Raw genomic sequence first — 12,222 nt, 5'->3', positions numbered from 1 at the left:
TAATTTTTATTGCAAACTTGACGCGCCTTGAAGTTTTTGAAAAAGGGGAATATTACTTGGGATATATCATCGGATATTCCCCAGTTTTAGCTGGGGTATATTCGGTCACGTAAAGCGTTTAGACCAATCGCGCGCGAGCGAAAATATTTGATGGATTATAATAGCTCATATACCATGGCCGCTAAGCCAATCAAATCGCTGGAATTGCATTATACAATGATCCAGTTTTTAATAAATGCCGATATGATATCAGTTTGATGGAGAATACAGTCGAGCGTTATCAAAGTTTTTGAAGAGTACCAAAGGATCTTACGCTATGAGAAATCACGCAGAAGATTACAAGAGTAGATAAAGAAGGCAGTGACAGGAGAGTTTTAAAGAGAATCTAGAGAAGAATCGACAAGTTAGAAAAACTGGCTATCAATCTATATTCAAAGAAAGGAGGCATGAACTCTGAAGATTTTAATTAAACTCCAATTTTTGTTGTTTTAATTTTTGTACTCTGACATATATCTTTATGGCCAAAAGCTGGTGTGTGTATTCCATCTTAAGGAATATATCTTTTATCATCGAATGAACTCGAAATGACTTAGTGTACTAGGCATATTCTTTTCTCTGCATGATCAGCCAATGGCTCTTCAATGACAGTTGGTGAGCTGGTTCCTTCGTCGCCAATGACCTTAAATAATTTATCCTCATCCCATTGTTGAAGCTCTACGATTGTCTTCTTTGGTCGATTGTCTTCAAATCTGGCAACAATTTTAAACTGGAACCCGTTCTTGCTGCGATGGAGATAATTTTTGCTGGGTCTGAGAATTTTAGACTTGACAGGCAACCAACAGATCACGTCCCATGCTGGGTAAAGGTAGAACGTTATCTGGGCATCGGCTGAGGCATTCACGATCAAAACTGATTTATACTCTTCTTCAGTCATATCTGATTAGTTTCTGTAATTGAATAAAAAATTACTTTGAAATACTGCTAACAGACAAGTAGTATAGTAAATGAGGCTACCAACCGCACAAAAATCTTATTTATTTTTAACCTTTTCCAAATTTCAAATAGTGCTGGCAACTCCATTAAATTTACATGTAAATTGAATAATAATGTCTTATATATTTTTCAGCAAATCAATTCAATTTTTTTTTGCGCTTCAAATTTTTTTTATCAGATAATACTTTTTTGATTTACATCATTTGATAACTCTGCGCTTTTCTTACCATTTGAATTAACTGCTTTATTTTCTATATATTAACCAAATTTTGGTGACCGAGTTATGGTCTTAATTAAAAACAGGAAGTCGAGATGGATTTTCCCTTTTTTTTAAATAGCATTTCATAGTCGACTTATTGCCTAAAATTAAACCGCTTGGTTCAAAAGTTGGTTTGTTTTTTGGTTTAATCTTCAAAGAAGATGCCTTCACTAGAAGAATTAACTTCAAAATTCAAGTGTACACGTGAAAAGATTCAGATTCAGTAACGCTGATGGGTGGTGAAGAAAAAATTTACCTTTAACATTAATAATTAACAATTATCAACCGAAGTGCTTGTGGAGGTTTGAATAGTGATGGATATTTACCGACACTGAGGTGAAAAAGTGTTTTAGTATATACCACATAAGCTGAATAACTAGTGGATAAAAAAATTATTTCATTTCTGACAATACAACGACAAATGGTATGAACTTTTGAAATCTCGTGCGCCGCGCGGTAAGCGATTTCTAAACGGTTCCGTCTCGCTTTCTTGCAGACAAATAAAACTTTTGGAGACGCAATAACACATATGGGTGCTGAAGAAAAATTCACCTTCAAAATAAATAATTAACAATTATCAACCGAAGTGCTAGTGGAGGTGAATAGTGACGGATATTTACCGACACTGAGATGAAAAAGTGTTTTAGTATATACCACAGAAGCTGAATAGCTGGTGGATCAAAAAATTATTTTATTTCTGACAATATACCGACAAATGGTATGGAATTTTAAAATCTCGTGCGCCACGCGGTAAGCGATTTCTAAACGGTTTCGTCTCACTTTCTAGCAGGCAAATAAAACTTTTGGAGACACTTGTTTAGTTCCTACAGTGTCATTTCTTCAATTTTTCTATAAAATTCGTCCTGTTGTTGAAACCATGCTGAAACATATTTGATGTTTCATTGTTTTCATTGCAATTTTAGTCAGCAAAGCAGTTTTCGTAAACAAGGGATTGTATTTTCATTTTTAACCTTAGAATATGAGGTTGAACAGATTAAATAACTTACCGTCAAACAAAACTTTGTTGCCATTTATGTATTTTTTTAACAGCGCCTCGTTTTTCGAAATAATTTCCTCTTAAGTAACCGTGGCGAAACGGGAAGCCATCTTTGGTTTCTCTTCAGCTGCTCGGAGGTGAATAGTACTTGGCTAATCACCTTCAAGCTAGCCAATCAGCACTCGCGAAAAATACTATTTACTTGTGTGGTATATATGCCGATATGATATCAGTTTGATGGAGAATACAGTCAAGCGTTATAGGAAAGTTTTTGAAGAGTACCAAAGGATCTTACGCTATGAGAAATCACGCAGAAGATTACAAGAGTAGATAAAGATGGCAGCGAAAGGAGAGTTTTAAAGAGAATCTAAAGAAGAATCGACAAGTTAAAAAAACTGGCTACCAATCCATATTCAAAGAAAGGAGGCATGAACTCTGAGGATTTAATTGAACTCCAATTTTTGTTGTTTTAATTTTTGTACTCTGACATATATCTTTATGGCCATAAGCTGTTGTGTGTATTCCATCTTAAAGAATATATCTTTTATCATCGAACGAACTAGAAATGGCTAAGTTTACTAGGCATATTCTTTTCTCTGCATGATCAGCCAATGGCTCTTCAATGACAGTTGGTGAGCTGGTTCCTTCGTCGCCAATGACCTTAAATAATTTATCCTCATCCCATTGTTGAAGCTCTACGATTGTCTTCTTTGGTCGATTGTCTTCAAATCTGGCAACAATTTTAAACTGGAACCCGTTCTTGCTGCGATGGAGATAATTTTTGCTGGGTCTGAGAATTTTAGACTTGACAGGCAACCAACAGATCACGTCCCAAGCTGGGTAAAGGTAGAACGTTATCTGGGCATCGGCTGAGGCATTCACGATCAAAACTGATTTATACTCTTCTTCAGTCATATCTGATTAGTTTCTGTAATTGAATAAAAAATTACTTTGAAATACTGCTAACAGACAAGTAGTATAGTAAATGAGGCTACCAACCGCACAAAAATCTTATTTATTTTTAATCTTTTCCAAATTTCAAAAGGTGCTGGCAACTCCATTAAATTTACATGTAAATTGAATAATAATGTCTTATATATTTTTCAGCAAATCAATTCAATTTTTTTTTGCGCTTCAAATTTTTTTTATCAGATAATACTTTTTTGATTTACATCATTTGATAACTCTGCGCTTTTCTTACCATTTGAATTAACTGCTTTATTTTCTATATTTTAACCCAAATTTTTGTGACCGAGTTATGGTCTTAATTAAAAACAGGAAGTCGAGATGGATTTTCCCTTTTTTTTTTTAATAGCATTTCATAGTCGACTTATTGCCTAAAATTAAACCGCTTGGTTCAAAAGTTGGTTTGTTTTTTGGTTTAATCTTCAAAGAAGATGCCTTCACTAGAAGAATTAACTTCAAAATTCAAGTGTACACGTGAAAAGATTCAGATTCAGTAACGCTGATGGGTGGTGAAGAAAAAATTTACCTTTAACATTAATAATTAACAATTATCAACCGAAGTGCTTGTGGAGGTGAATAGTGATGGATATTTACCGACACTGAGGTGAAAAAGTGTTTTAGTATATACCACATACGCTGAATAACTAGTGGATCAAAAAAATTATTTTATTTCTTACAATATAACGAGAAATGGTATGAAATTTTGAAATTTCGTGCGCCACGCGGTAAGCAATTTCTAAACGGTTCCGTCTCGCTCTCTTGAAGACAAATAAAACTTTTGGAGACGCAATAACGCATATGGGTGATGAAGAAAAATTCACCTAAATTCACCTTCAACATGAATAATTCACAATTATCAACCGAAGTGCTTGTGGAGGTGAATAGTGATGGATATTTACCGACACTGAGATGAAAAAGTGTTTTAGTATATACCACACAAGCTGAATAACTAGTGGACCAAAAACTTATTTTATTTCTGACAATATACCGACAAATGGTGTGAAATTTTAAAATCTTGAGCGCCACGCGGTAAGCGATTTCTAAACGGTTCCGTCTCACTTTCTAGGAGACAAAAAACACTTTTGGAGACACTTGTTTAGTTCCTACAGTGTCATTTCTTCAATTTTTTCTATAAAATTCGTCCTGTTGTTGAAACCATGCTGAAAAATATTTGATGTTTCATTGTTTTCATTCAGTGTAATTTTAGTCAGCTAGGCAGTTTTCGTAAACAAGGGATTGTATTTTCATTTTTAACCTTAGAATATGAGGTTGAACAGATTAAATAACTTACCGTCAAACAAAACTTTGTTGCCATATATGTATTTTTTTTAACAGCGCCTTGTTTTTCGAAATAATTCTTTTTAAGTAACCGTGGCGAAACGGGAAGCCATCTTTGGTTTCTCTTCAGCTGCTCTGAGGTGAATAGTACTTGGCTAATCACCTCCAAGCTAGCCAATCAGCGCGCGCGAAAAATACTATTTACTTGTGTGGTATATATGCCGATATGATATCAGTTTGATGGAGAATACAGTCAAGCGTTATAGGAAAGTTTTTGAAGAGTACCAAAGGATCTTACGCTATGAGAAATCACGCAGAAGATTACAAGAGTAGATAAAGATGGCAGCGAAAGGAGAGTTTTAAAGAGAATCTAAAGAAGAATCGACAAGTTAAAAAAACTGGCTATCAATCCATATTCAAAGAAAGGAAGCATGAAATCTGAGGATTTTAATTGAACTCCAATTCTTGTTGTTTTAATTTTTGTACTCTGACATATATCTTTATGGCCATAAGCTGGTGTGTGTATCTTTTATCATCGAATGAACTCGAAATGACTTAGTGAACTGGTTCCTTCGTCGCCAATGACCTTAAATAATTTATCCTCATCCCATTGTTGAAGCTCTACGATTGCCTTCTTTGGTCGATCGTCTTCAAATTTGGCAACAATTTTAAACTGGAACCTGTTCTTGCTGCGATGGAGATAATTTTCGCTGGGTCTGAGAATTTTAGACTTGACAGACAACCAACAGATGACGTCCGATGCTGGGTAAAGATAGAACGTTATCTGGGCGTCGGCTGAGGCATTCACGATCAAAACTGATTTATACTCTTCTTCAGCCATAACTGATTAGTTTCTGTAATTGAATAAAAAATTACTTTGAAATACTGCTAACAGACAAGTAGTATAGTAAATGAGGATACCAGCATACAAAAATCTTTTTTTATAATTAATCCTTTCCAAATTTCAAATAATGCTGGCAACGCCATTGAATTTAAATGTAACTTGAATCAGTAATTTTTTTTATCAAATAATACTATTTTGATTTACATCATTTGATAACTCTGCGCTTTTCTTATCATTTAAATTAACTTCTTTATTTTCTATATATTAACCCAAATTTTTGTGACCGAGTTATGGTTTTAATTAAAAACAGTAAGTCGAGATGTAATAGAACGGGATTTTCCCTAATAAATAGCATTTCATAGTCGACTTATTGCCTAAAATTAAACCGCTTGGTTCAAAAGTTGGTTTGTTTTTTGGTTTAATCTTCAAATAAGATGCCTTCACTAGAAGAATTAACTTCAAGATTCCAGTGTACACGTGAAAAGATTCAAGATTCAGTAACGCTTATGGGTGGTGAAGAAAAAATTTAGCTTTAACATGAATAATTAACAATTATCAACCGAAGTGCTTGTGGAGGTGAATAGTGATGCATATTTTCCGACACTGAGATGTAAAAGTGTTTTAGTATATACCACACAAGTTGAATGACTAGTGGACCAAAAAATTATTTTATTTCTGACAATACAACGACAAAAGGTATGAAATTTTGAAATCTCGTGCGCCACGAGGTAAGCGATTTCTAAACGGTTCCGTCTTGCTTTCTTGCAGACAAATAAAACTTTTGGAGACACAATAACACGTATGGGTACTGAAGAAAAATTCACCTTCAACATGAACTGAATTAACAATTATCAACCGAAGTGCTTGTGGAGGTGAATAGTAATGGACATTTACCTACACTGAGATGAAAAAGTGTTTTAGTATTTATACTACACTAGTTGAATACCCAGTGGACCAAAAACTTATTTTATTTCTTACAATATACCGACAAACGGTTCCGTCTCGCTTTCTTGCAGACAAATAAAACTTTTGGAGACACTTGTTTAGTTCCTACAGTGTCATTTCTTTAATTTTTCTGTGAAGTTCGTCTTGTTTTTGAAACCATGCTGAGTAATATTAGATGTTTCATTGTTTTCATTGTAATTTTAGAGCTCGGCAGTTTTCGCAAACAAGGGATTGGCTTTTCATTTTTAACCTTAGAATATGAGGTTGAAAAGATTAAATAACTTACCATTTAATGCCGTCAAACCAAACATTGTTACCATTTAAGTATTTTTTTTTTAACAGCCGCCTCGTTTATCGAAATAATTTCCTCCTAAGTAACCGTGGTGAAACGGCAAGCCATCTTGTTTCTCTTCAGCTGCTCTGAGGTGAATAGTACTTGGCTAACTTGGCTAATCACCTCTAAGCTAGCCAATCAGCGCGCGCTAAAAGTACTATTCACTTGTGTGGTATATATATGCCATGAAAGTTTTGAAGAGTACAAAAAGATTTTACGCTTTGAGAAATTACGCAGAAGATTTCAGGAGCAGATAGCCTGCGTAGCAGTCGTTTCCGTTTCCTTAAGCCAATTGGGGCAAGCACGATAGACGCGCGAGGGCATTAGGCAAAAAGGAGCAAAAAAAAAGTAGGAACGGGGGGGGGGGGGGGGGGAAGGGCTGGGAAGGATAAGGAAACGCCTGCCGCTGAGCCCAGACATTTTACCGAACGCCGTTCGTTAAGGCTGGTTCTCACTAGCGCATAAGCATAAACACAAGCATAAGCAAGTGAGAACACCCGCGACATTTACCGCGACATAAGCATAAGGACACACGCACGCGCAGAATACATTTTTTAACGCAATCCTCGATACCAGGTCTCCTCGATGTTTAAAAACAAGATGGCTGACGATAATGAGATATTTCTCTTTGCGTTACTTGTGATCTACGTTCGTCACTTGAGAGGGCGTCGAAATGCCAGGAAAACTATCAGAAAGGTTTTGGGTGAGGGAAGTTTACCGTCGGCGACAAGGCCAAGACGAATTTAATAACTTAGTTCTGGAAGATAGAGAACTTTTTCTTGTTTACATCCTTGAAAAACTTATCACCCTTGCTGTACAGAACTGGATATAACCTGACTGATTCTGCGAACAACGCGTCTACAGATGTCATAGCGTCCGCCATTTTGCTTGTGATACTTTCAGTTTCCGCAAAAGTGTGGGTCCTGAAAGTGACCTATGATTGTTTGAAGGGCTTGAGCTTATGCTTATGCTTATCTCGGCCCGTTCCAACTGTGAAAACTGTGACATAAGCATAAGCATAAGCACGAGCTGGCACAAGAAAAACAAACATGTTCGTTTTTCTTATGCTTATGCTTATGCTTATGCTTATGTCGCCGCAACCTCGTTTCCAGGGTCTCTCCTTGGAACGAGGTTGATGTCGCGGGTGTTCTCACTTGCTTATGCTTATGCGCTAGTGAGAACCAGCCTTTAGCGAACGGGAAGCAATGATGAATAACCATTGGTCAATTTTCTGTCATTCAAAGCCATAGACCAAAACGACATTCGGTTCCCGTTTATCAAAGAAAATAAGACCGAGGCCGAAGAGAACTCTTTCGAGTGTCCTTTTGATTTCGAGTTTGCTTTGTTTTGGAAATGACTAAACTTCTTCCGCAGGGGGATACGTTAGCTCAGTTGAAACCGGAGCAAAGGATTGCTTTAAGAGCGAATGGCCATTAACATCAAGCAAAATCAATAATTCTCGGTCACACTCAAAATATAGTTTTCAATGCGCTTTGGTTTGTTGGTAGGCATTATCGTCTCAACAAACATGGTGTAGTTCGTTTTCCGAAACCCTCGCCGGAATGTTTAAAAATTTAAGAAAATTTGTTTTGTCTGTTAGCGGTCTCAAAGACACGAAAAGCTGGAAGCAAAATTGGCTGGTCTGAAAGCTTGTTTCGTATACGAACAAAGAAATTTTTATTCAAACTCTGTAATCATAAATAGATTGAGAAGGCCATAAGTAAATACTTTGCAGAAAAATTTTAGTTTTAACGACGATCTGAAAAGGAAGCTTTCAATATTTAGAACGACTTTGCATTACCCGCTACGCAAAAACTCCGTTGATAGGCCGCAAAACAATAGGTTTCTCGCTCCGCAATAAAGGGAGTCGACTCTATATTGAAATGAATTATTTTTGTGATGATGCCATTCATGATGAATTTAAAAAAGATATTTTAAGTGGCGCAGGCCATTTGGTACCCACGAGGCTAACAGGCAATTTATTTACTCAAACCGAGGGGTTTAGTAAATCCCTAACAGAAAAACTGACAGGAAAATAAATGAGAACGACTTATAAATGAATTAAAGGGGAAAAGACAAATGAAACCAAAATGGACGACTGAAAAACACTTACCAAGAGAGGAGTGCACTTACCAATCGTTGAATTTAGGTGGGCGAGTGATAAAATGAAAATGTAGTAATGTAATATAGCACCAAAGGAGAAATGGAAAATAACGACTAAAACATAAAGTGTTAATTTTAAAACAAAAACCGCAACAATATTATTGTGTTGTTTTTGTTATAAACATTTGGATGGAAAAAATAAAAAAAAAATTGAATATCAATGCTGTGAAAATAGTCATCAAGACATCAAGCTTGCTTTTTCCTTCTTGTTCAGAAACAGTTATTTCGTGTTACAGAGCAACGAACTCAACCGGGGCCACCGAAAAAAACCGACAAATGTTCTCGTTTTTGATTGGTTTACAAACTTTCAAAGCCAGACTCCTTTGTTGTAAACGTGACCTGTGATTGGCTGATCAATGTTGGGTGGCCCCGGTTGAGTTCGTAAATGTGCATACGGGGAGGGGTGGGTGGAAGGCCTCGTATAATTTTTGGTCGGGGTGTGCACCACAATTCTCCTAACCCTGACCCTATCTCAGACCAAAATATCTAATTTTAATTCCGGTAATTCTTCAACCCTGGGCTGAGTTGCTCGAAGCATAGTTAGCGCTAACCATCGGTTAAGAGGTATTAAAACCGATAGGTTGTCATGGTATTTAACCCGGGTTAGCGCTAAAAATGCTTCGAGCAACTGGTCCCTGGCCACTAAAATTCTTACTGTTTATGATGTAATAATAGGTGGCTTATTTTTAAGGGGTCTGGTACTCTGTTTTAACCCTACCTCAGATTGAACGGTTAATTTGATTTGATTGTAAATCTGAAACTTGATTAAATAAATAAAGAACTTGTCTCTAGGATCCATACCCGATTTCAGAGCCAAATGGTTTAAATCCATACCCCATTGCAAACCAAACGGCTCAAACCATACCCTTAGGGGCTGCACATACTTAGCACGGTCGACAATGGGAGACTGCAAGTCTAACTGTGTGTTTGCGTTCGGCTTCCTGTACAAATGCATGCGGAACAAATCAAGGTTGGGGGCCATTTTGCTTCTCTTTCGCACAAGTTTACCTCGTTTTGATGCAAGCATCTGGCCTCATTTTGACGTGAAGATATGCAGTCTATCTAATTGGCATGTCGACCGCACTTTTTAATCTGTGGTTACTATTACTAGTATAGCTTATAAAGAGAAGTTGCGAAATTATCATAAGACAAAGATACAGCTCTCTAACAGACAAATTCATTATTCAGTTGTAAAAACTCGATAAAGAAACCAAATTTAGATGGATTCTTATGGAAGCTATTTGAACAGCAACGCATTGAAAATTGTGGCAAATCATATTAAACATGTGTGGAGTATGAGCTCGAGGCGGCCGTCAGACGTTTATTTTAAAGTCACGCCTTTTCTTTTTTCCTTTTTATTCTGTTACAATAGATAGGTTGTAAGCTACAATGCAGGTCAAAAGTAGTTGGGACACCTGTCCAATAATCATGTATTCCAAGTAAAGTTGGCTTTTTGGGGTCACAATTGGAGCGTACCACCCCCCTCCCCCCCAAACAATGTTGGAAGATGCAGATAAACAGTATTTTTGTTGAAATCTGTGTTGTAGTGTCAAATCTCAACATTGCTTGGGGGGGAGGGGGTGGGGGGAGATTATTTCAGTAGTATCTCGCTAAGTGTCCCAACACTTTTGACCTGCATTGTAGATATAATGTGTAATTACGTTTCTTGTGCAGTTAGTCTTATAGATGTAAATATAATTTGCAATGTCTTTTGTTGTTGTTGTTAAATGTTATAAATTAAATGTTATAAAGGTCTTTTTCAGCGGTTTGAATACAGTTTTTGGTTTTACATTTATCTTTCCAGTTATTGCATAGCTGTTGTGTAATCTCCTAAATATCTTGTTTGATCAAAGGCGACGACCACCTCTGAACTTATAATTAACATTACATGATTTTGTTCTCGACCAGAGGATGTCCAAGTGAATAAACATTAACATTTCTTACAATACAGAAACCATGAACGACCTTTCGATCATTCGGTATAATAAATTTTGCCGAAAATTCGGTCGTCAAAACTAACTAAACCAGGCCACCGAGCACAAATTTATCACCAAATGGCTCAGAGTTCAAAGTACCTGTTTCATGCAAATCGATCGCCTTTACAGCATTAACTAACGGAAATAGAATTGTAAGAAAACCCCAAATTCCAATATTACGATGAACTACCTGAGTGATCCGTTATCCATGAAGGCAATTCTTTTAGTGTCCACCCCCTCCCCCCTCCAATCCTCAGAGATTACTGTAAACAACCGTTTTGTTTTTAAATACTGTTTCAAGAGCTCTCTCGAAAGCGACCACCACTCAAAATTCTTAAGGGACCGCGACCACCTTTCAGGCAAGAAAATTCACATATTCTTTTGTTTTCTGTTTCCGGTAAGCGGCCACCCAACATAATCACATATGATCGTTAGTAAATCATTACCCACAAGTGACAATAGTTTAATTTTTAATGAAGCCTCTTCTAACTGCTGAGAGATAATAATAGTTTACAACCAGAGAAGATAGCTATAATTAGATCTGTAGGTAAACGGGAATTAATGATTTTCCAGTAATCAGATACCTATGTTATACGCACAGGATTCTGGGATCGCCAGGGGGCAAACATTGCTAGTCGCTAGAAAGAAATGTATGGCATGAAGTTGTTTCTTCGTCAAAAGCAGTGATTTCGGGCAAAAAATAATGCATTTTCGCCGTGATTTTGTGAGAAGCGGAGGTGACTAATGTTGGTGCGTGAAAATTGTTAGATTTTGTGTTATAACTGGGATGAAATCTATCGATAAATGCGAAATGTCAAATGTTGATTGTGCAATCTACTGAATCTACATGGTGACCAATAGTCTCGAAATAATACAAACGTAAGTATTAATTTGAGGGGATTGACTCAATAAAGCCTTTTCAGTTGTAATTGTATGTGTGCCGATATTAACAGTCCATATTAACAACCTATGCGAGGCGGGGATCACTGTGCTGTATGAGGTGTATAAATATAGGGTTGACAAGCCTTTGCGCTCACGTGCGTGTTTTAGTTTTGCCCTCGCGGGTATATCTTTTTGAGAACACCCTCTTATTTATGAAAAGAGCGGTGTCCCCCGTAAATGTTCTTTAAGAGCTTGATTTTCTTCTTATTAAATGCCATTTATGGTTTGGAGGATTTGCGTGATGGTCACTGTCGCATGTTTTGTACTTTGATCTCAAAGGTCATTTCTGGGTTATGCGTATCGTTTATTAGAACTCTTGTTGTTTCTGTTAAGCGACTGCCGTTCTTATGTACTTTGTGGCATTTGGTTCAGGTTTGGTATGGCCCATTTCAGTGCATCCGGTGACAGTATAGCCTCTCTTTTTATCACTGTAAGGATAGGATTTGAACGGTGTACATGTATCTTGCGGCTTTTGTGTTGCTGAGCCGGGCTATTATATTTGCTTTTGTCGCTAGATGTCGTGTT

General features: G+C 36.8%; 1 protein-coding gene across 1 annotated transcript in view; it reads right to left on the bottom strand.

Annotated features, from left to right (window-relative positions):
* LOC146458221 (uncharacterized) overlaps nucleotides 1-12,222 on the bottom strand; it is a 61,605-nt gene that overhangs the window by 25,991 nt on the left and 23,392 nt on the right. The window lies entirely within an intron of this gene.

Source organism: Pavona decussata, unplaced genomic scaffold (genome assembly GCF_977016875.1).
Source record: "Pavona decussata unplaced genomic scaffold, jaPavDecu1.1 SCAFFOLD_233, whole genome shotgun sequence".
Taxonomy (NCBI): domain Eukaryota; kingdom Metazoa; phylum Cnidaria; class Anthozoa; order Scleractinia; family Agariciidae; genus Pavona; species Pavona decussata.
Note: the sequence above shows the minus strand (reverse complement) of the source record. Positions and strands in the feature narration are given on the sequence as shown.